The sequence below is a fragment of the Capsicum annuum genome, chromosome 6 (genome assembly GCF_002878395.1).
Source record: "Capsicum annuum cultivar UCD-10X-F1 chromosome 6, UCD10Xv1.1, whole genome shotgun sequence".
Lineage (NCBI taxonomy): Eukaryota > Viridiplantae > Streptophyta > Magnoliopsida > Solanales > Solanaceae > Capsicum > Capsicum annuum.
Window position 1 is genome coordinate 64666546 of NC_061116.1, and position 22586 is coordinate 64689131.

Genomic DNA, 22586 nt, shown 5'->3' on the forward strand with positions numbered 1-22586 from the left:
ATGAGAAGAGAGAGAAACGCACCCTTTTCCCTCTGTTTCCCGTCATATCAACTAATATTTGGATCAAAGTGTAAATTTAAAAACTTGTGGGTTATTTTGAAATTTTCCTAACTTTCTTAATCCATAATAAAGTAATTGTCACCTCCACTCAATTATTAAGACTTGTGTCACCTGCACCTCATTTTAAAACTCTTTTGTCACCTACAGCCCAAAACCCCTAGCTACAGCCCGCCGAATTCAATCTGGATTCAAAACAAATACATTGGGTCATCCCTATCAGTACTTACTCCATTCCAAAATAATTAAATTATTGAAGTATGGTACATTCCTTTAAGAAAAAGCTTTTAGGACATAAATTGTAGGCTAGTTTTCACCATTATCTTTTTAATTGTTTTTAAACTACTCTCCTAGAAAATGTGAAGTACTTAAGAACCTTATTAAATGAAAAGGTAAAATTAAAAGAAATTTCTGACATGTCTCTTGAAGAATGAACAATTCATTTATTTTAGACATTAAAAAATAGCTCAATAATTTATTTATTTTGAAATGAAGGGAGTATCCAAAATACAGTTCATTTTGACAATTGACAAGGATTCCTCTTATTGGATCCTTTGATTTAACAAAATTTTAATCCCTGGATTTATTAATTCTCGATTCCCCAGTTCTATATACATTTGCCTGCCAACTTAGTCCTTGGAAGCTAATGTTAATTTGCCCCAAGTGTTTCATGTAGATAAATTCGGTGGTCCTACACCCATTTGTGATTTATATATTAGCAATTAAGGATTTTAGTATTTTAACTTAAGTTTTGAAATAAGTTTTTTAGAATTGAAATGGAAGTCTTCAAGTAAATTTTACTTACTTCAGTGGTAATTTTCTTTTTCAAGCTGGTCAATATTTGCACATATAAATTTAGAACCTCTTAGCAGTGGATTTTGTCTTAGAGGTTAAAACTTGTTTCTTATATGTTAAGGGAAAGGACAGAAACGACACTTCAAATTAAATTATTTTCAAGAAAATGGCCATGGAATTTAAATTCCACTGTCTAACCATTTTAATTTGTTGGCTTATTCTATACGTTTATATACACCTTCTATATAGTTTCTATACATATCTTATATATATAAATATTTTATACGAAAATTATACAGTTTAGATACACAATTTATATCATAATTGTACTTTTTTTACACATTTTATACGACAATTATATAATTTTTATATACTTTTTATATATTTCTTATATATATTTTATAGATATATATATTTAATAGAACTATACAATTTCTATACATATATCTTATATAGATACATATTCTATATAACAATTATACCATTTTTATATAATTATATTTAATTATTATTTCTAAATAATAAGAAAAAAAGCAGAATATTTTTTCAGTTAAGAAATTTATAGAAAAAAAAAACTAAAATATTTTTAAAAGGGTCGAATGGCCAATTTAAAAACCGTATCAGTGTTGTATATGGACTGTATCGATATTGTATATGGAATGTATCTAAACTACATGGGTCAAAATGACCCAAATTAGGAAATGGTTGTAAAGTGGAAATAGTATACCCGACTGGCCACTTTTTAGAAAAATGTCAAATTTGGGCTATTTATTTTAAAAAGTGTTACACAATGTCCTTTTTTCTATATTTTATCAGTAAAGAGAATGACCTGTGTTAGCACGGGCCCAATATCATAAAAAATAAAATTATTAACATATTTTTATCAAAATAATAATTCGAATAAATATAAATGAACCATGCATCATCTATTTTGGTTTAAATATATACATAGTCTATTGATGTTCTAAATAAATTCTAAATTCTCAATCATCTAGAGATATAATAATCATCGAATAAAGGTATTATTTAGTTTTATAGTTGATTCTAAGGATGTTACAAATCCATCTAACCGTACTGAATTAGTTATTAAGTTTCTTTAATTAAATCATAATTTCGGTAGGTTTTTAGTTTTAAAAAAGTAGATTAAAAAAATATCAAATTGATAGAATAAATTTATATGAATACGATGTGTTTTATGTATTAAGTTTAACATAATGAATATTAAAATTTTTGTTTTGGATTTGAGGTGGTGAAAATGAGTTGTGTTTTATGTATTAAGTTTAACATAATGAATATTAAAATTTTTGTTTTGGATTTGAGGTGGTGAAATGAGTACAAGCCAACGAATAATTAACACTCAAAGTTTCAATTGCAAAACAACTCATAGAAGTAATATGTTTAATCAAATACTTCATAATATGTTAGTATTATACAATAATATCTAATTACACATGTTATATACTCTTGTAAAAGTAAAAATTTAACAGGTATTATTTTTTCGTTTCTTTTTATTTGGTACATGTTGACTTGACATAAATCTTAAGAAAACATTTATTAAAACTTTATTTTACTAAATTAATTTTATTACATATACTTTAAGTTTAAATTTGATTATTACTATTTTATATACTTAATGATAAAAATAGTATCAAACTAAAATAATAAATTTTTGTTATGTTTTAGTAAAATAAACTAGTAAAAAAAAAATTTATTTTTAATATAAAATCTGAATAAAGAATAAAATTTATTTACTTTTATTAAAAATATTAGTTATTATGATTCAAACAATTTTATGTAGACCTAGTAAAATAATACATCCATCAAATTTGAAAATAGAAATGAAAATAGGTGGAAAAGGTATGTGCATACCATTTATTACTAATATGTAGAAGTTCCATCAAGTATGTAGGTGGAAGCTGGTAGGTGAATGTTGTCCTTCCAGCTTCCCAAGGGTTATTTCCGTCTTGTTAATAAGGGCAAATTGATCATTTTAAATTTCACTGGCTATACGTGTAACTCTAAGAATGACAAAAGCGCAACTGTACTTTCCACCGTTCTTCTTGATGAAAACTTCTTTCTTTCTATTGAAGAATTCTTAGAATCTCTTCTTGTTACTATCCTCTGATTATCTTCTTGTATAGTATAAATTTTCTTCATTTATATTTTTTCTTCTTCATCTTATGTGTTACATGCTAGCTCTATTATTTTAGCTTCTAAGCTTGTCAATGCCTCTACATGACGTGTTTTTTGATAATTTTTCTCCAAAATATCTCTTAAAGATTCAAACATTTCTTAAAAAGATTGCAGATTATAGCCAGTAAATTGTATGGATTGATCAATTGTTCTCATAAGTCATCTTTTTTTTTCGTTTGCTAAATTATGAGAAAATTGAGATCAAAATTGGATTCTTATTTGTGGTTTTTGATAAATATGTAGGAATTTAGGGTGTCAATATCACTGTTTGCTAATGAAAATTTTTATTTTTGTTGTAGAAAAAGGGAGGATAATGACTGATGCATATGGGAGTGATTTTCCCTGTGGATTTCACAGTTCGGTGAGTCCACCCACAAGTTTGCATCTTTTTTCTTTTTAGACATGGACAGGTTGGGTTAAGGGAATAAAACAAGCTTTCACCAAGTATTTGTGGCAATTTATGTTTGATCTCAATATTTCTAAGTTTGGCTTATTTAGTGTTTTGAGTTGTATTTTAAAATTTTGTCGAGGATCTATTAGATATAGCCTCTCTAGCCCACAAAGGTAGAGGTAAGATTTGCCACGTTCTATCCTGCCCAAACCCCAGTTATGGAAGAACATCTAAGAATTAGTATGCTTAATTTTATTCAGTAGAAGTGTCTATTCTTTTTCGTGCAAATATTTTCTCTTTTGTAAACTGGGTTGATTAGGATTTTGATTTTTTATAGGGTTCTTCTAAGGATGCGGCGGTGGATAAAAAAAGGTGGACTCTCAATGATTTTGACATTGAAAAGCCTCTTGAATGAGAAAAATGTGGTCATGTATATTTATCTAGGAATAAAAAGGTTATTTAACAATTAATTTTAATTAGTCAACTAAATATGCTTCATTGATTTGCTAATTCGACAGACTATGCATCTTCTTAACATAATCAAAGCTTTTTGAGATATGATAAAAAAAGTTGTATAGAACTTACTTGCACGTTAGTTTAAATTGTGCCGTGTCAGATTAACTGTTTGGATTTTAGAAAGTTTGACCCATTGATCAAACCATTTCCTAATTCTCACATGTACCCTTCTTCTGTCATTTTTCTTTGTCTAAATATACAATTCATACTACAAATGATAATGTGGACGTAATCTTAGTTGTTTCATGTAAACAGAGAAATCATATTGTTGCACTAAAAGCGATTTTCAAGAACCAGCCGAAACAGTCCCAACTCGAGCATCAAATTCGCCGTGAGGTAGAAATATAAAGCCATCTTCGACATTCAAATATCCTGAGACTTTATGGTTACTTTTATGATCAGTTAGAATTCTACAATCTAATTGATTTACTTAATCAATTGGTGGGCCTGGGAAGAATTTATAAGAGACTGATTATCGCATTATTATTGCAAAAATGGGCCTATTAGATTCTGGAATATGCTACCAAGGGTGAACTCTACAAGGCACTGCAAAAATGTAAATATATTAGCGAATGATGTGCTGCAACTGTGAGTTTTTATTACCCTGTTAGACTATGAGTTTATATTTTTGTGGAATCTTAGGATTCCTTGTTATTCTTTCCCTTTTCAATCAGGGGACAAACAGAATTCGTGTCTGTTGGGAGTTTCTTTTTATCTTTTTTTCATTTTGGTCCCATTTTAAATAGCCTCGATTATTAGCAACTAGAGTTATATGGTCCTCTAACACGTTATATCATTTTAATATGCTCTCTAATTTACCTACTATTAAATTGATCAAAAGTTCTACTTATTTGTTTTGTCATGGGTGTGTATACTATCACAGAAAGTATGTGATGCATAGAGATATTAAGCTAGAAACCCTTCGGTTGGTGCATAGGTGCTTATTTTGAATTTTATTGGAGTTTGTGCTTTGTTTTGCTACTGTAAAATGGGGCAGAGTTGTTAACTGAAATTTTTTAGTTTTTTATAATTAAAGTGAACTTAAATTTGAAGACTTTGATTAGTCGGTACACACCTTCAAGCGCAAATGCAGTATGTGTGGTACTCTAAATTATTTGCCACCTAAAATTGGTAAGCACACAATACTTATGTAACTTCATGTTCTGATGTCCCGATTTATACCTATGTAACCTCATGTTCTAATGTCCCAATATAAATAATCTTTTCTTGATGGGGGTCCTTCTTTTTACATGCCCTGCTTGATTTTGTTAAAGCAAGCCTAATAAATTAGATAAGTGATTGTTGATTGCTGAATATTCCAGTTAAAAGTGTAGAGCATAATGCAAATATAGACATTTGGAGCCTTGGTATTCTCAGTCATGAGTTTTTATATGGGATGTCTCCATTTGAAGCAAAGAAACACTCAGACACGTATAGAAGATAAGCTTTTCCAATCAGTGAAAACTATCAAGAGTTTCCCTCTTTATGAGGAATATAGAAAACTGAAAAGAAAAAGAGTGAAAACGTCATATTGGTTTTTCGATTTGGATAGAAAACAAGTAGTACCAGAAAGTGTTTTGTTTATCAAACTGGGTCATCCTTAACTTCAAACTGGGAATTTGAAAACAAGTTTAGGAGTTTTTCAAGCTTCTACTCAGAAAGCTTCAACTCTGTTTTCACGTTCTAACATAACATCAACTTTCAAGTTTTCTTTATATACTTGTGTTCTAACATTACATTATGTTGTATCTCAATTGAATAATGTCCAAACGCCTACTCTAAATGTCCTGATTTATGATAACATACAGAAGATTGTGCAAGTAGATCTTAATTTTCCTTCAAGACTGGTAGTCTCATTAGCTACAAAGAATCTCATCACTCTGGTAATTATTAGAACTATTCAGCTAATTTTCAGATAGGCTATTATACTAATGTTTCAGCTAAACTAGTATTTCTTGTTTTTAAGTGAACTATTTTCCTCACAAAATTGTTGACTTCTTAAGATAGAGTTTCAAATTTGAAGAGCTTTTTTTATTAATAGTGAATGATTTTATAGATAGGTCTGACTCACATATATAATGACTGCACACATATGATGCAACTACTCATTATAAACAAACTTATCATTAATATATCTATAGCTGTAACACCCTGTATTTCTCTAGCATAATCTAAGTCCCACTATATGAGTATTCATAAATAAAAATTTCAAACCAATCATAATTTTTCAGTTTAGAGCATGCCATTGCGTAGGAAATTCAATTAGCTTTCCAACGATATAAAATTTGCCCAAATTCGATAACCGGGTAAGAAATTATGGCAATTTTAAGTTTCAGCCTTTAGACCCCATCATTTTAACCCTTAGCGCGTCGTGGAGCTAGTCTAAGTGATTATTGGAAATTTCCAGTGGAGTGCGTAATCTTGGCGCGTCGCGCCAAAGGCCAAATTGGCATTTGGCAGTTTCTAGTGTCTCTCCGCGATTCCACCGCATCGCGGTGAACTTCCAGGTCCCATTCAGTGAAGGACCATGATTTTTCCTATGTCGCACCACAGACCAATTTCCCAGTTGTCCAGTTCCAGTGGCTTAGCGCGATAGTGGTGCGTCGCGCCAAGGCCGACAATCGGGATCTTCAGTTTTCAGCTTCCATTTTTAAAATTTATTCAGGAGTATTTGTGTCTTTTTCCATGGTCCTAATTAACATAATACATGAAATTTAACCCCTAAACACCCTAAGTATTCATCATTATTTCAATTCCTCTCACAATCAAAAATCCTCTTTTCAAGAACAAGAAACCCTAGCTTTCAAATTCAAGGCCAATCCTCAAGAACTCACCCAAAACTTCAAGAAATTCATTATCCTAGGTATGTTAGATGTTCATCCATGGATATCTTTTGCCATGGAGTCCAAGTAACCTATTTAATTTACAAGTTTTGATCTATTCAAGTTATTTGATTTTAAATTGTGATTTCATCTATGAATCTCTATGTACTAATGATTTTCTACTATGTTACCATGAAAGTATTGTTATTGCTCAACCCTTCATGCTTTAATATCATTATTTATTGAATTAAACCATGATTTAGATCTGTTATGTTGAATTCATGCTATTCTTATAAGTCCTATGACATTCCTATAATTGTTTTAAACCCTGAACTACAAGTGTTTGAAAAAATGCCTACAAGAGTGATTGATTTAAATAAAAGCCTTTATGTTTTGTCCTTCAGGCTTAAGCGTCATTATATTATTATTGTTTTGAGTCCTGGAGGTATTGAATACCCGAAATACATAGCTGTTTACTTTTTTTAGTATCAGTACATTACAGAATAGTCTTCAGAGAATACTGTGAGCATTATCAGAACAGTCAGTTACCAGTCAGATGAACTTAGAATAGTCTATTATTTCAGTGTATTTCAGTTGGGAGTAGGATTTAGCACCGAGCGAGTGTAGGGATGGTGTCTTCCCTGTCAGATAGGCAGAGTCATTAGTAGCAGTCCCTATACTCCAAAACTATGTAGCCAGCGTAGGGTATGAGAAGTCACCCGTCAGATTAGGCTTGACTATCTCGCAGGGGTCACTCATTAGTTCAGGCTTGACACCTTTATTCCTTTGGATATTTTATAAGTTTAGTGGATCCACACAGCCATCGTTAGTACCCGTGGTACAATATTAACACTCTTCCAACTGGGGTTACAAGTTGGACCCTGATTAGCTCAAATTGGAGAATTTTGGTTAGATGATACCCCCCACAGTCTCAAATATAGTCTTAATTCAGTTATGTAGTCTTAGAGTTGCTTGACCAAAGCATACAGATATCAGTATTTTTCAGTATTTTAGTTTACATATCTTACTCATCCCATGTTATATGCTTGGTCATGTATTCCCCAGTGTGTATAGATTTTTGCGTATCTTCAATATTTATAGACTGTCATGCATACTCGGTATGTACAGATTCTCCATACTTTCAGTATCTATAGATTATATGTTCTCTACTTAGTACTCTATGTTTTACATGCATATTTAGTTAATTATTAGTTTAACTCATGAAATTATGCATATAAGCCTACCTCATTTAGCATACCAGTACATTCAAAGTACTGATTGCATACCTTTCTTTTACGCTATGATGTATTATATCATAGGTGATGACGCTCAGTTCCCAAATCGTGCTTAGACTTCACTTATCAGGCTATCAGCAGTACAGTAGCAATGGTGAGTCCTCATTGTTTGAGGACAAATTATTTTACTTCATATCTCTATTTCAGTGGTTAGCAGAGTTAGCTGGGGGCTTGTCCCATCAACTCATATTCAGTCAGTTAGTTTTAGATGCTTTTCGACATTAGAGTCAGTTATTCAGTATTCAGACATTACAGTTAGTTATCCAGTTTATCATTATTTTATTAGATTCAGTTAGTTATTTCTATAGACTCATATTTCTGTTTTAAATTTAGTTATTAAAACCTTATGGCATGTCAGTATTCTTTTACATTTATGATCATGTTATCCAGTGCTCACAGCAGGTACCAACTCATAGGTTAGCTTGTGGTCCCTCGAGACTATAAGCACTGTGTGATGACTAGGGAGTAGTCTTGGGTCGTTAGAAACTTGGTATCAAAGCCTAAGGTTTTAAAGTGTCCTAGGAAGTCTGAAAATCGCATCGAGTAGAGTCTTGTGCATGGGTGTGTAGTGCACCACACTTATAGATGAGAGGCTACAAGGCGTTTAGGAAAAAGTTTCCCTTATTTCAATATTCATGTCTTGCGAGTGAGAATGAGCTCAAGTTAAACTCTCTATCTAATCCATTTCTTCCTTCCGTTTATAGAACATGCCTCCCAAGAAGAACAGAAGAAGAATAAAAAATCATCCAGTCCCTCATCCCGTCCAGGCAGATCCTCTAGATGAGCATATCTCTCACACAAAATTCAGGGTTGCGTTCACTATTCTAGCCAATTCAGTAGCAGCACAAAATGAATAGCCAGTTGTTGTTCCGGCCAACCCAGTGGCCAATACTCCTGCAATTAGAATTCAGGATTTCACCCGGATGAATGTTCCTTCTTTCACAGGATCCAAGTCTGAAGAGGATCCACAAGAATTCTTAGATATGGTGCAAAAGGTAACAAATACTATGGGAGTAATATCTAGTCAGAGTGTTGAGTTGGCTGCATATCAGTTGCGGGATATAGCCAATACTTAGTTTAAGTAGTGAAAGGCAGATAGGGGTGTTAATGCAGGGCCTGTAGAGTGGGAAGAGTTTGTCATATCTTTCTTAGATAGATTCTTCCCATTGGAGTTGAGGGATTCCAAAGTGTTAGAGTTCATTAACTTGAGGCAGGGCAGCATGAGCGTGAGGGAGTATTCCCTTAATTTTACTCAGTTAGCTAGGTATGATCCCCATGTGGTAGCTGATAAAAGGTCCAAGATGAGTAAATTTGTGTCTGGCATATCAGATAGTATGGTCAAGGAGTACAGGACCGCAATGCTGATTAGTGAGATGGACTTGTCTAGGCTAATGGTCCATGCTAAACAGATAGAGAAGCAAAAGATTAAGAAGTGGGAAAGAGGAAACAAGAGAGCTAGGACGGGTAGTTTTAATTTTAATCAACCAAAGTTAGAAAGTGGTAACCGTCCTCAGTTTTATCAGAGGTCAACAGCCCCAGCACCCTCTTCAGCCAGTGCCCCAGTACCCAAATTCAAAAATGACAATAGGGATAGGGAACTAGGTTCTAAGTCCCAGGTCAGTGTTAGCAGTGCTCGTATAAATTTTCTATGTTAGAAATATGGCAGACACTATCAGGGTGAGTGTAGAGCAATTAGTAATGTGTACTTCAGGTGTCAAAAGCCAGGCCATTAGATTCGGGAGTGTCGGGTAGTTACTCAGAAAAGTAGTAATGTGCGCCAACAGGGCCAATCCCATCAGTCGTCAGTTCTATTCGGTCTCCCAACTCAGTATGGTGCTGCTTCCAGTGCTACCAGTGGCCAGTGTCCGAACAGATTATATGCTCTTCAGTCCCAATATTAGGAAAATTCTCCTGATGTAGTTACTGGTATGTTGCAGGTCTTTCACTTACATGTTTATGTTTTACTAGACCCTGGAGCTTCTCTTTCTTTTGTAACTCTATCTATAGCTGTCAACTTCGGAGTCAATCCCAAAACTCTAGTAGATCTCTTTTCAGTGTCTACCTTAGTAGGTGTTTCCATTGTAGCCAGACAGGTATACAGGAAATGTCCGATCACAATATCTCAGAAAGTTACCTTAGTTGATCTCATAGAGTTAGAGATGACGGACTTTGATTTCATCCTCGGCATGAATTGGCTCTACTTACGCTATGCCTCAGTTGATTATAGAAATAGAACAGTTCATTTTCAATTCCCAAATGAGCTAGTCCTTGAATAGAAGGGTAGTACCACAGCTCTTAGGGGTTAGTTGATTTCGTACCTTAGAGCGAGAAAGATGATATCAAAGGGGTGTATTTTCCATCTTATGTGAGTCAAAGACTCTAACTCAGAAACTCCAAATCTTGAGTTAGTTCCAGGAGTAAATGAATTCTCAGATGTATTTCCTGAAGATCTCCCCGAGGTTTCTCCCGAAAAAGAAAATCGACTTTGAAATAGGCCTTCTTCCAAATACTCGGCCCATATCTATTCCGCCATATAGAATGGATCCAGCAGAACTCAAGGAGTTAAAAGAACAGTTAACGGATCTCCTAGATAAAGGATTCATTATACCTAGCGTCTTTTCGTAGGGCGCACCTGTTCTATTCATCCATAAAAAAGATGGTTCTCTCAAAACATGCATAGACTATCATCAGTTGAACAAAGTCACAGTCAAGAATAAATATCCACTTCCTAGAATTGATGACTTGTTTGATAATCTTCAGGGTGCCAGCTATTTTTCAAAGATAGACCTTAGATCAGGCTATCATCAGCTTAGGGTCAGGGAATGTGACATTCTAAAAATAGCTTTTTGAACCCGGTATGGTCACTTTGAATTTCTAGTCATGTCCTTTGGTCTTACTAATGCTCCAGCAGCCTTCATAGAGTTGATGAGCCGAGTGTTCAAGTAGTACTTGGATATGTCCGTCATAGTCTTCATTGAAGATATTCTTGTTTACTTCCGTAGCAAAACTGAACATACAGACCACCTCAGAATAGTACTTCAGACTCTTAGAGCTTATCAGTTGTTCGCTAAATTCAGTAAGTGTGAATTTTGGCTAAGATTAGTAGCTTTCCTTGGCCATATCATTTCTGGTGATGGCATTAGAGTTGATCCTCAAAAGACTGATGTGGAGAGAAACTGGCCTAGACCCATCTCTCCATCAGATATCAGGAGTTTCTTGGGTTTAGCTAGCTATTACCACCAATTTGTTTAAGAATTTTCTTCTATAGCATCCCCCATATCCATATTGACTCAGAATAAAGTTAAGTTTCAGTGGTTAAATTTATGCGAGAAGAGTTTTCAGGAGTTGAAGACTCGACTCACCTCAGCCCCAGTCTTGACTCTACTAGATGATTTAGATGGATTTGTTATGTACTGTGATGCATCCAGGGTAGGTTTAGGCTGTGTCCTCATATAGAGAGATAAGGTCATAGCCTATGCCTCCTTATAACTTAAACCCCATGAAAAGAATTACCCTACTCATGATCTTAAGTTAGCAGCTGTAGTATTTGCCTTAAAGATTTGGAGGCATTACTTGTATGGGTGCATGTAGATGTATTCACAAATCATAAAAGCCTTCAGTATGTGTTCTCTTAGAAAGATTTGAATCTGCATCAGAGAAGGTGGTTAGAGTTATTAAAAGATTATGAAATAAGTGTTCTATATCATCCTGGAAAAGCCAATGTAGTGGATGATGCTCTTAGTAGATTGTCTATAGGAAGTGTTGCTTATGTTAAGGATGGTAAGAATAAGTTAGCTTAGGAAGTTCAGCAGCTTACCCGACTAGGTATTCGCTTAGTCGACTCAGCAGAGGGTAATGTGTGGGTGCAGAGTAGCTTAGAATCATCTCTAGTTTTCACGGTGAAGGAAAAGCAGGATAGAGATCCCAGTTTAGTTAAGTTAAAAGAATTAGTCAGAGACCAAAAAGTGTAGGTTTTCTCCCAAGAGGGATATAGTGTTTTGCATTGTCAGGGTAGATTATGTGTGCCTGGTATAGATGATTTGAGACAATGAATTCTTACAGAAGCACATGGTGCGTGTTACTCTATTTATCCAGGGGCAATTAAGATGTACCGTGATTTATGGGAGATCTATTAGTGGAGTGGAATGAAAAGAGATTTTGCAGAGTTTATAGCTAAGTGCTCTACATGCCAACAAGATAAGATTGAGCATAAAAAACCTAGTGGGTCCAGGCAGGAGTTCAGTTTTCCTGCTTCAAAGTGAGAGAAAGTGAACATGGATTTTGTGACAGGTTTGCCTCATACCCGTCTTCATCATGATTCTATTTGGGTCATCGTAGACAGGATGACCAAATCTACTCATTTTTTGCCAGTTCATACCTATGCTAAACTCCATATCAAAGAGTTGGTCAGGTTACACAAAGTCCCAGTGTCTATCATCTCTGATAGAGGTACCCAGTTTACCTCTCACTTCTGGAAGGCATTCCAAAGGGGTCTTGGTACCCAAGTCCACCTCAGTACAGCTTTTCTCCCTCAAACAGATGGCCAAGCGAAAAGGACTATTCAAACTCTAGAAGATATATTGAGAGCACGCGTTGTTGATTTCAAGGGTAATTGGGATGACCATTTTTCTTTGATTGAATTCGCATATAATAACAACTATCATTCCAAGATCCGTATGAATCCATTTAAGGCTCTCTATGGTAGGAGGTGTAGATCTCTAATTGGTTGGTTTGAAGTATGTGAGGCCACTGTAATAGGGCATGACTTAGTATTTGATGCATTAGAGAAGGTTCAGTTGATCAGAGAAAGGCTTAGGGCTGCCCAGAGATGACAGAAATTGTATGTTGATATGGGGAGAAAGGATCTCGAGATTGAGGTCGGTGATCTTGTGTACTTGAAAATCTCTCCTATGAAAGGAGTAAAACAATTCGGCAAGAAAGGGAAACTCAAGCCCTGATATGTCGGTCCCTTTAGAATTCTCAGTCATTTTGGAAAGGTAGCTTATGAGCTTGAGATTCCTTCAGATTTAGCCTCCGTACACCCAGTGTTGTCTCATTGTTGAAAAAGTGTATTAGTGATCCAGTGGTAGTTGTTCCCTTAGAAAGTCTAGCGATTCAGAATAGTTTTTCCTTTGAGGAAGTTCCAATCAAAATTCTTGATCATCAAGTTCGTAGACAATGGAACAAATAAGTTCCACTAGTTAAAGTTCTTTAGCAGAATCAGTCCATTGAGAGAGCCACTTGGGAAGCAGAGGCAGATATGTGGACCAAGTACCCTCATCTTTTCTCAACAAATCCAGATTCAATATAAGGTACTAATCTTCTTAAGATTTCTCTCTATCCTACTCAGATTCAATTGCACATTACATTTATGTCAATTGTGTATTTACAAATCAGTTCAGTCATGCATTCCATGCATTAGATATGCATTTTCAGTGTGTAAGCTCATCCCAGCAACTTTCCTCAGCTTAACCCATTTCATTCGAGGATGAATGATCCCAAGGGGGAGATATTGTAACACCTCGTATTTTTCTAGCATAATCTAAGTCCCACTGTATGAGTATTCATAAATAAAAATTTTGAAACACTCATCATTTTTCAGTTTAGAGCCTACCATTGTGTAGGAAATTTAATTAGTTTTCCAACGATACAAAATTCGCCCAAATCCGATAACAGGGTAAAAAGTTATGGGGATTTTAAGTTTAAGTCATTAGACCCCATCATTTTAACCCTTAGCGCATCATGGAGCTAGTCTAAGTGATGGTTGGAAATTTCCAGTGGAGGTGCACGATCTTGGCACGATGCACCAAAGGATAAATTGGCATTTGGCAGTTTCCAGTGTATTTTTGTAATTCCACCGCGTCGTGGTGAACTTCCAGGTCCCAATCAATGAAGGAACACTATTTTCCTCGCATCGCACTATAGACCAGTTTCCCAGTTGTCCAATTTCAGTGTCTTGGCGCGATAGTGGCGCGTCGCGCCATGGCCAAAAATCAGAATCTTCAGTTTTCAGCTTCCATTTTTAAATTTGTTCAGGGGTATTTGTATCTTTTTCCACGGTTCTAATTAACCTAAAACATGAAATTTAACCCCTAAACATCCTAAGTATTCATCATTATTTCAATTCCTCTCACAATCAAAAATCCCCTTTTCAAGAACAAGAAATCCTAGCTTTCAAATTCAAGGTCAATCCTTAAGAACTCACCCAGAACTTCAATAAATTTAGTATCCCAGGTATGTTATATGTTTATCAATGGATATCTTTCATCCATGGAGTCCAAGTAACCTATTTAATTTATAAGTTTTGATCTATTCAAGTTATTTGATTTTAAATTATGATTTCATCCATGAATCTCCATGTACTGATGATTTTCTACTATATTACCATGAAAGTATTGTTATTGTTCAACCCTCCATGCTTTTATATCATTATTTATTGAATTAAGCTATGATTTAGATCTGTTATGTTGAATTCATGCTATTCCTATAAGTCCCATGACATTCCTATGATTGTTTTAAACCCTGAACTACAAGTGTTTGATAAAATGCATATAAGAGTGATTGATTTAAATAAAAGCCTTCATGTTTTGTCCTTCAAGATTTAGCATCATTTTATTATTATTGGTTTGAGTCGTGGAGTTATTGAATACCCAAAATCCATAGTTGTTTACTTAGTCTAGTATCAGTACATTATAGAATAGTGTTCAGAGCATACTATGAGCATTATTAGAATCGTCAGTTACCAGTTAGATAAACTTAGAATAGTCTAGTATTTCAGTGTCTTTCAATTAGGAGTAGGATTTAGCACCGAGCGAGTGTAGGGATGTGGCTTCCCCGTCAGATAGACAGAGTCGTTAGTAGCAGTCCCTATACTCCAGAACTACATAGCCAACATGTGGTATGAGAAGTCACCCATTAGATTAGGATTGACTATCTCGCAGGGGTCTCCCGTCAGTTCAAGCTTGACACCCTTAGTCCTTTGGACTTTATATTAGTTTATTAGATCTACACAACCATCATTAGTACCTGTGGCACGGTATTAATACCCTTTCAATTGGGGTTACAGGTTGGACCCCGATTAGCTTAAATTGGGAAATGTTGGTTAGATGATACCTCCCACAGTCTCAATATAGTCTCAGTTATAGTCTCAGTTCAGTTATGCAGTCTTAGAATTGCTTGACCAAAGCTTACAAATATCAGTATTTTTCAGTATTTTAGTTTACAGATCTTACTCAGCCCATGTTATATACTTGGTCATGTATTCCCCAGTGTCTATAGATTTTTGCGTACCTTCAGTATTTACAAACTATCATGCATACTCGATATTTATAGATTCTCCATATTTTCAGTAGCTACAGATTCTATGTTCTCTTCTCAGTACTCCATGTTTTACATGTATATTCAGTTAATTTTTAGTTTTGCTCATGAAACCATGCATATCAGCCTATCTCATTTAGCATACCAATACATTTAAAGTACTAATCGTGTACCTTTCTTTTATGCTATGATGTATTATATCATAGGTGCTGATGCTCAATTCCCGGACCGCGCTTAGACTTTACTTCTCTGGCTATCAGCAGTACAGTAGCAGTGGTGAGTCCTCATCATTAGAGGACAAATTATTGTACTTCATATCTCTATGTCAGTAGTTAGCAGAGTTAGTTGGGGGCCTATCCCATCAACTCATATTACACTATTCAGACATTATAGTTAGTTATCCAGTTTATCATTATTTTATCAGATTCAGTTAGTTGTTTCTATAGACTCATATTTTGGCTTTTAATTCAGTTATTAAAACCTTATGGAATATCAGTATTCTTCCGTATTTATGATTATATTATCCAGTGCTCACAGCAGGTACCAGCTCATGGGTTAGCTTGTGATCCCTCGGGACTGTAAGCACCGTGTGATGACTAAGGGGTAGTCCCGGGTCATTACAATAGCTTAAGAAACACACTTTATAGATGGTGTACCCGTATAGTTCCTTTTGAACCTAAGAATAATAGTATATATTATCCAGTGATCACAGCAGGTACCAGCTCATGGATTAGCTTGTGATCCCTCGGGACTGTAAGCACTGTGTGATGACTAGGGGATAGTCCGGGGTCGTTACAATAGCTTAAGAAACACACTTTATAGATGGTGTACCCATATAGTTCCTTGTGAACCTAAGAATAATAGTCATCATGTTCAATTCTCACTATATCTTTTATGCGACAGGTGTCACTCCACTCTTATTGTTTTATCTCTTTGATTGATTGATTGTAGTGAAGTTTCAGTTACTGCACTAATTTTTTGTTGTTACTGTTTCAATATTAGTTAATATGTTCGCTTAACTATTGTTTTCGTTTTTATGGATGATGTAGTATAGTGGAGGTATGTATTTTCTTTCACTCCAATAAATCATTAACAACAAGCTATTTTCACATAATGATTCTCCATTTATGGTTAAAAGTTATTTAGGGCTGGCCAATATTCATTTCTCTAATGTTTGGCCGGTTAGGAAAGAAGAAAAATATGATGTGAATGTTTGTAATAAGATACAGAAGTGTCATGATTGAAGTTATGTACCTACATAATAATATACTATTTTATATATTGATGAGGTATTAGTTGGCACAAGCATTCAATCTTATAGTGAGTTGTAGATCTTATCTATTATCATACTTTCAGTAAATGTTGAATCAATTTCCAGGTGCAAGAGTGTGAATCAATGGTGACGGAAGAACAACCACGTATATAGACTTTTAAAAGCTTCAATTTATTTTGTAATCATTATGAACGAAGCCTAAAAAATTGTGTGTTGCAGTTCCAAATTTATGTTATAGATGAATCAAAATCTACTTAAGCAATAACTTTATAACTTTGAATTTTTTGACAAATTCAAGTTTCTAAAACAAATACCAAATATAATATAGAATATAACATTTAACCACGGGCCTCTAATATCTAGTAATATATAGAAGAGCCATAAGAAGCTCCTCAGAATCATCCTGCCAGCTTCTTGGCCAAGGATATTTTCAGCATTACATTTATTTTATGCTTTAACAATGTTGTAACTGATTGATTCATATGCGTACCTTTTTTAATTTTGGACATAATCAGCCTTTTGTTTATAATTATGCAAGTGGGCCCATCTTCTTTCCATTTCATGCTTTTTTTTCTCTTTCTTTGTCTTATAGCACATATGGACCCACCTTTTAATTTTTAGATGTAAATTTCTTTTTATGTTTATCTATGCCTACAACTTTTAAAGCTTTGTTCATTTTAAACTTTTTCTATTTAAGACTAAATCCTTCACCTGAATTCTTTTGAAACGCTAATTAGTTTATTCGTAATATTTATTCATAAAACATAATTAATTAGAAGAAAAATGAAAAAATGCAATTTAACAATAAATTGCAATAACTAACAACATGAAATTATTTTTAAAAAAAATATGTAAATCGCTACAATGGTATCAATTCCATATAAATTGGGACAGAGTAAATAACATATATTATTTGAAACTTACGTAAAAAGTATTATAAATCATAATAATTAAGTACTATATAACAAATTTAATTGACTCTCCGAAAAATTCATTAGTACTACACAAAATGAGATAGAGAGAGTAACATATATCATCTAAAAATAACATAAAAAGTATTCTTAATCACAATAATTAATAACTTAAAATATTTAAAAATCATAAAAATAATTAATTGAATCTCCAAATTTCATCTATGTGACATACATTAGAGAAAAAAATCTAAGCATGCAAAGCTATATAGTGTCAAAAAAAGTTGTTGTTCCAAAATATAAGATGATTGGTAAGAAAAAAAGGTTGTTGCTGAACAAGATTCAGATTCAGATTTTGAAGATAAAATTTCCGCTCATCAAATAAAGAAATTAAAAATGAAAAATCATGAAAATTCTAGAGTTACAAGGTCCAAGGCGAATGTGAGTGTTGGCAAAATTGATGATAACAAAGTTGACAAGAAGAAATCTAGAAAAGTTTGTAAGGTTAGTATAATCTGATTTTGATTTTCTATTTTTAATGACATTCATGTAAATTAGACTTCATAAATTTTGTGTGTTTGTGGTTGAAAGTTGAAACATAACTTTTGATGTTGTTAGTGTTCGGATTAAGTTGAAATATCACTTTTATTATGGTTAGTGGTTGGAAGTTGAAATATCACTTTTGTTGTTAGTGGTTGAAAGTTGAAATATAACTTCTAACTATTAAACAAGTTGGTGCATTATGTTTTTTTTAGCTTTATGGCTCAAGTTTTGTGAATTTTTTATGTTGTGTATGTTGTTTGTCGTATATTAATTTAATGAAAATAATTTTTATTTTTGATTTCATAATTGTCTGAATTTTCTCCTAGCTAATGTGCATAATTTCACAATTAAAATGTTATAGTTTAGATTCTTATTATGTGGTGGTGTTGGAGAAGTTTGTATTCACCTCGACTAATCAATCGAGTTTGTGCTACCACTCTCTCTTTCTCTCCAACGAGGCTTAGACAGATTAGACTACAATGTGACCTCTATAGGGATTTATACATAAGGTTATTTTTATCAACAGGATGAGTATTGTTTTCTATAATTTTATTTTAAAACCAAAATAACATTTCATCATCATACAACAAGTTGACAGTAAATTGCAAACCATAAGAAAGACAAAAAATACAGTGATTAGCTTACTAAGTATACTATGCATACGATAAAATTACGGTCTGAAAAACTTAAAGGATAGATCATTGTACCAATATTTCTCACATATAATACATATGCATCTCACATACTAATTATAGTAGGTGAACAAGAGTATAGCTCATCTCTTGAGATTTCTTTTTAACACATTGTATCAACAAAAAATAGAACATCCCCACAACCTATACTCTACACACGCTAGTCCTTAAAAAGTATAAATATGTATGCTCTATGACGTCTTTTGTTAATGTATTCTATGAAAACTAATGTATTTCCTATATCTTTTTTTGGGATAAAAATAGTATACTCACTGGTCATCATACATAAAAGTTAATGTGTTTGATGATCTCAAATAGAGATGGAACAAAGAGCATTTCAAAATATTTCAGAAATCTTCATTTGGGCATTTTTGAAATATGTAGTATTTAAAAGTTCAACCCCAGCTTCTTAGTAGCTTATTACTTGTAGAAACGGATAACGATAAGGATGATTTATTCATTTTCAATATCAATAATAAGGAAGTGCATTTTGAAAAGAGAGAATTTTGTGTAGTTAGTGGGATAGAATACTTTAAGAAATCTGATTTTATTTTCGATCCTAAAGAAAAAAATAAATTAATGGATAGATAATATCCAAGAATGGATAAGGTCATGAGGTCTATTTTTTATGATGATTTTGTTAAGAAGAAGATTACTTTTTGAGATGAAGATTTGTACGAAATTGGAATATTATACTTCATAAGTCAATTTCTTCAATCTGAGTTACCAAGAAAGTTCTTTAAGAAGTTTGATTTTGACTTGATAGAATCAGGTCACTACTTGAAGTATGATTGGGGAGGTGAGTGTTTTCAAGTCTTGAAAAAAGCATATAGTCATAACATGGAAATAAATTCATCCTTATTTAGTTTTCGAGGATTTTATCTTGCGCTTCAAATTTGATTATATGAGTGTTTTTTGGACCTTGAAAAGTGTGTTTCTAATCGTGTTGGATCCCAAACTTCTCAAATTTTAAATTAAGAGTCATCTGAAGAACTCATTTTTTATGACTATCTTCAGAGTACAATGTTCAAGCGTTATATCAATGAGGTAATGGTCATATTCTAACAGTATTTTCTTGATAAATTATTTTGTGTAACAAGAACTTTTCTTCATATTTTATATGCATATTATTGGTATGCAGTAACTTATGCTAGACATACCAGTGTTTAATTTTGAATCTAACTGTTTGTTTAAACTTCAGTGTGAGTTTAGAGACATTGTGTTTACCGATGAAGAGAAAGTGGAATTCAATCTTGGAGTTATTCATCAGGATAGCTTGGGTTATGACCATCGTAATGATTCAGAAAATTTTGAACAACTCATAACTAAAGATGCATTTCTTGTCTAAAAGAATGAAATAGCTGATGTATGCTTCTAATATAAATTAATCTTTAAGTACATATTCACTATTTTCTTAATATTTAATAAACATGTGGTTGATGTTTTTGTATGTCGATTTGCAGGTCCGTCGTGATTTGTTGTTATTTTAGGAGGTTTGTTTTGAAATATATGTAAAATGTTTTAATGCACATCATCTTTCCAATATAACATAGTTGTATATTTATTTCGTAGGGTTATAACCAAACTGATATTCATTATGCCAGTAGGGATGTATAACCAAACTGATACAAAATCCCAAAGATGTCCAAAAAACTTCAAGATCAAGCATCCATTTAAGGAATATATTGGATTTGAGACTCTAAAATTGTTGTCCAACAATTCACTAATTGGTGTTATCCAAATTCAAAGTCAAGATGAAATAGGTATTGTTTCTGAATTTGAAATTAGTCTTATTTATCGTTTAATAAAAAAAAATATTTATTACCTTTCAAAAATTCATATAGAAGTGCTGCAAAAATTGCTTTACAGAACAAGATAATTCTTGAATTTGTATTGACTGACATAAAAATTAGAGAAAAAAATAATTCCACACCTTGATTCATACTGGACAGTCATGGAATGATGAAGTCTATATTTTGTATTTTCTTTCGTTTTGAATTATTTCTTGATGTTTATGTGTATGGAGATAACCTATTTCTGTGTATACATTAAAAATTTATTTTAAAGATGTTTCTTTCTGTGTATGTCAAAAATATTTTCATCAAGGATTCTGAAAATTCTGCAAAAGAAAATCAGCAAATTGATCATCACTTTGATAAGCTAAATATGGGATGTTTATTGTTATCAAATAATTGATAAATATCCTTTTCACAAATAGGGAGGAGAACTTTACATGCTTTTACACAACCCATCACAATAGTAATGTTAGTTATTACATTTTTTTTCTTCAGGATCATACAATCTAACATTTCTATTATAGAAAATAAATGAATACCATAAGTACTATTAGCGGCAGCTGTTGCTGCAAATAGTAAGTGTCATAGCATTCTCTCATGTCTTTCATATATTGAAAAATATAGAAATAAAATACAATACAGTACAGATGTTGAATCTCTTTGTGTAAAAGGTATTGAACCGGTCTGCATTGTTGTAAAATATGTATGCAGTATAGATGCTGCTCAACTCTTTTAGTTTTGTTGCAAAGTTTGTATGAGAAATTAGGGATTCTGAAGTGTTGTAGTTTTTTGAATATTTATTTGAAAATAGATTTTCTTAATGAGGAATTTGGAATTTTTTAGAACTATTTATTTGAAAATAGTTTTGCTTATGTGTTTGCTTTATTCTAATTTAATTTATGTTTAATCAGCATGTAGATGTGATAATGTATTTGTTGTGACTCAAAAGCACATGCAATTTCACATGATCGTACAAGTAATATAGTGACTTAGACAGTCGGATATCGTTTTTACGAAGACTAAACAATTAGAAATTTAACCAACTTTTAGTTTTAGACAATGAAGTATTAAGTGTTGCAAGGTATCAAGATGATTTGGAATTTAAGAACAAAAATATAAATTAATAAATAAGAAATAGCAATTTGTGACAATCACAAAGCAAGCACGGTTGTAAACAATAATGATGAAAATTCCAGGGTTGAGGCATATCGAACAATCATACAAATCTCTATTCTTATTGCAGTGTAATTGGTTATCGAGTTGTTGATTCGCAAGGTTTATGCTACGATCTTGGTCTCCCGACCTCAAATCTTCTATCTTTGAATATTGCAACTACCACTTCAGTAGAGATATAATAATTCTTCTAGATTCATAAAGTTGTCTTCTTGCAATTGAACCAAGCAAAGCTTTTAGGTATATCCCTATCCTAGATGCTAATTCAAACCCCTTATTTAATAAAAGGATAAGACCTTGCTCCTTAATTTCTTCGTTCTATCCTACGATTCTCCTCCCGAATTCACATAGAAATATAGATTTATTCTAATGGTGGCCACTGATCAAAATAGTAAGCTCAAGAAATTAAGACCAACCTAGATGATAATTCAGAAAGAAACTACGACAAAGAATATCAAAGAGTAATCATGTTCTTTGCCTCAATCTCAGAACAAGGGTATTTAGCCACTCATATTTGAATTAAACATCAAAAATAAGTAATTAATCATACCCAAAATTAATCTTGAAGTAAAGAAGTTCAAAAGAAATAATAAGAACCCTAAAAGAGAGAATTGTATGTTTTTCCGCCGCTACTATGCTTGCAAAAAGTGTTTGGAATTGTGCTCACATGTTCTTTTTATACTTGAAAAAAATTCACCAGATCTGGACTATTGAAGCGACATGCCACGAATCTCTTTAATAAGGCCATCACGTCGCGTCAACATCGCATCGCGTTGACATCGCGTTGATGCACTGGAACTTCACTTAAAAAA

At 33.0% G+C, this 22586-nt stretch overlaps 1 pseudogene; it reads left to right on the forward strand.

Annotated features, from left to right (window-relative positions):
* Nucleotides 1-3343: 3343 nt before the first annotated feature.
* On the forward strand, nt 3344-20153 carry LOC107874327 (annotated as a pseudogene).
* The last annotated feature ends 2433 nt before the right edge of the window (nt 20154-22586 follow it).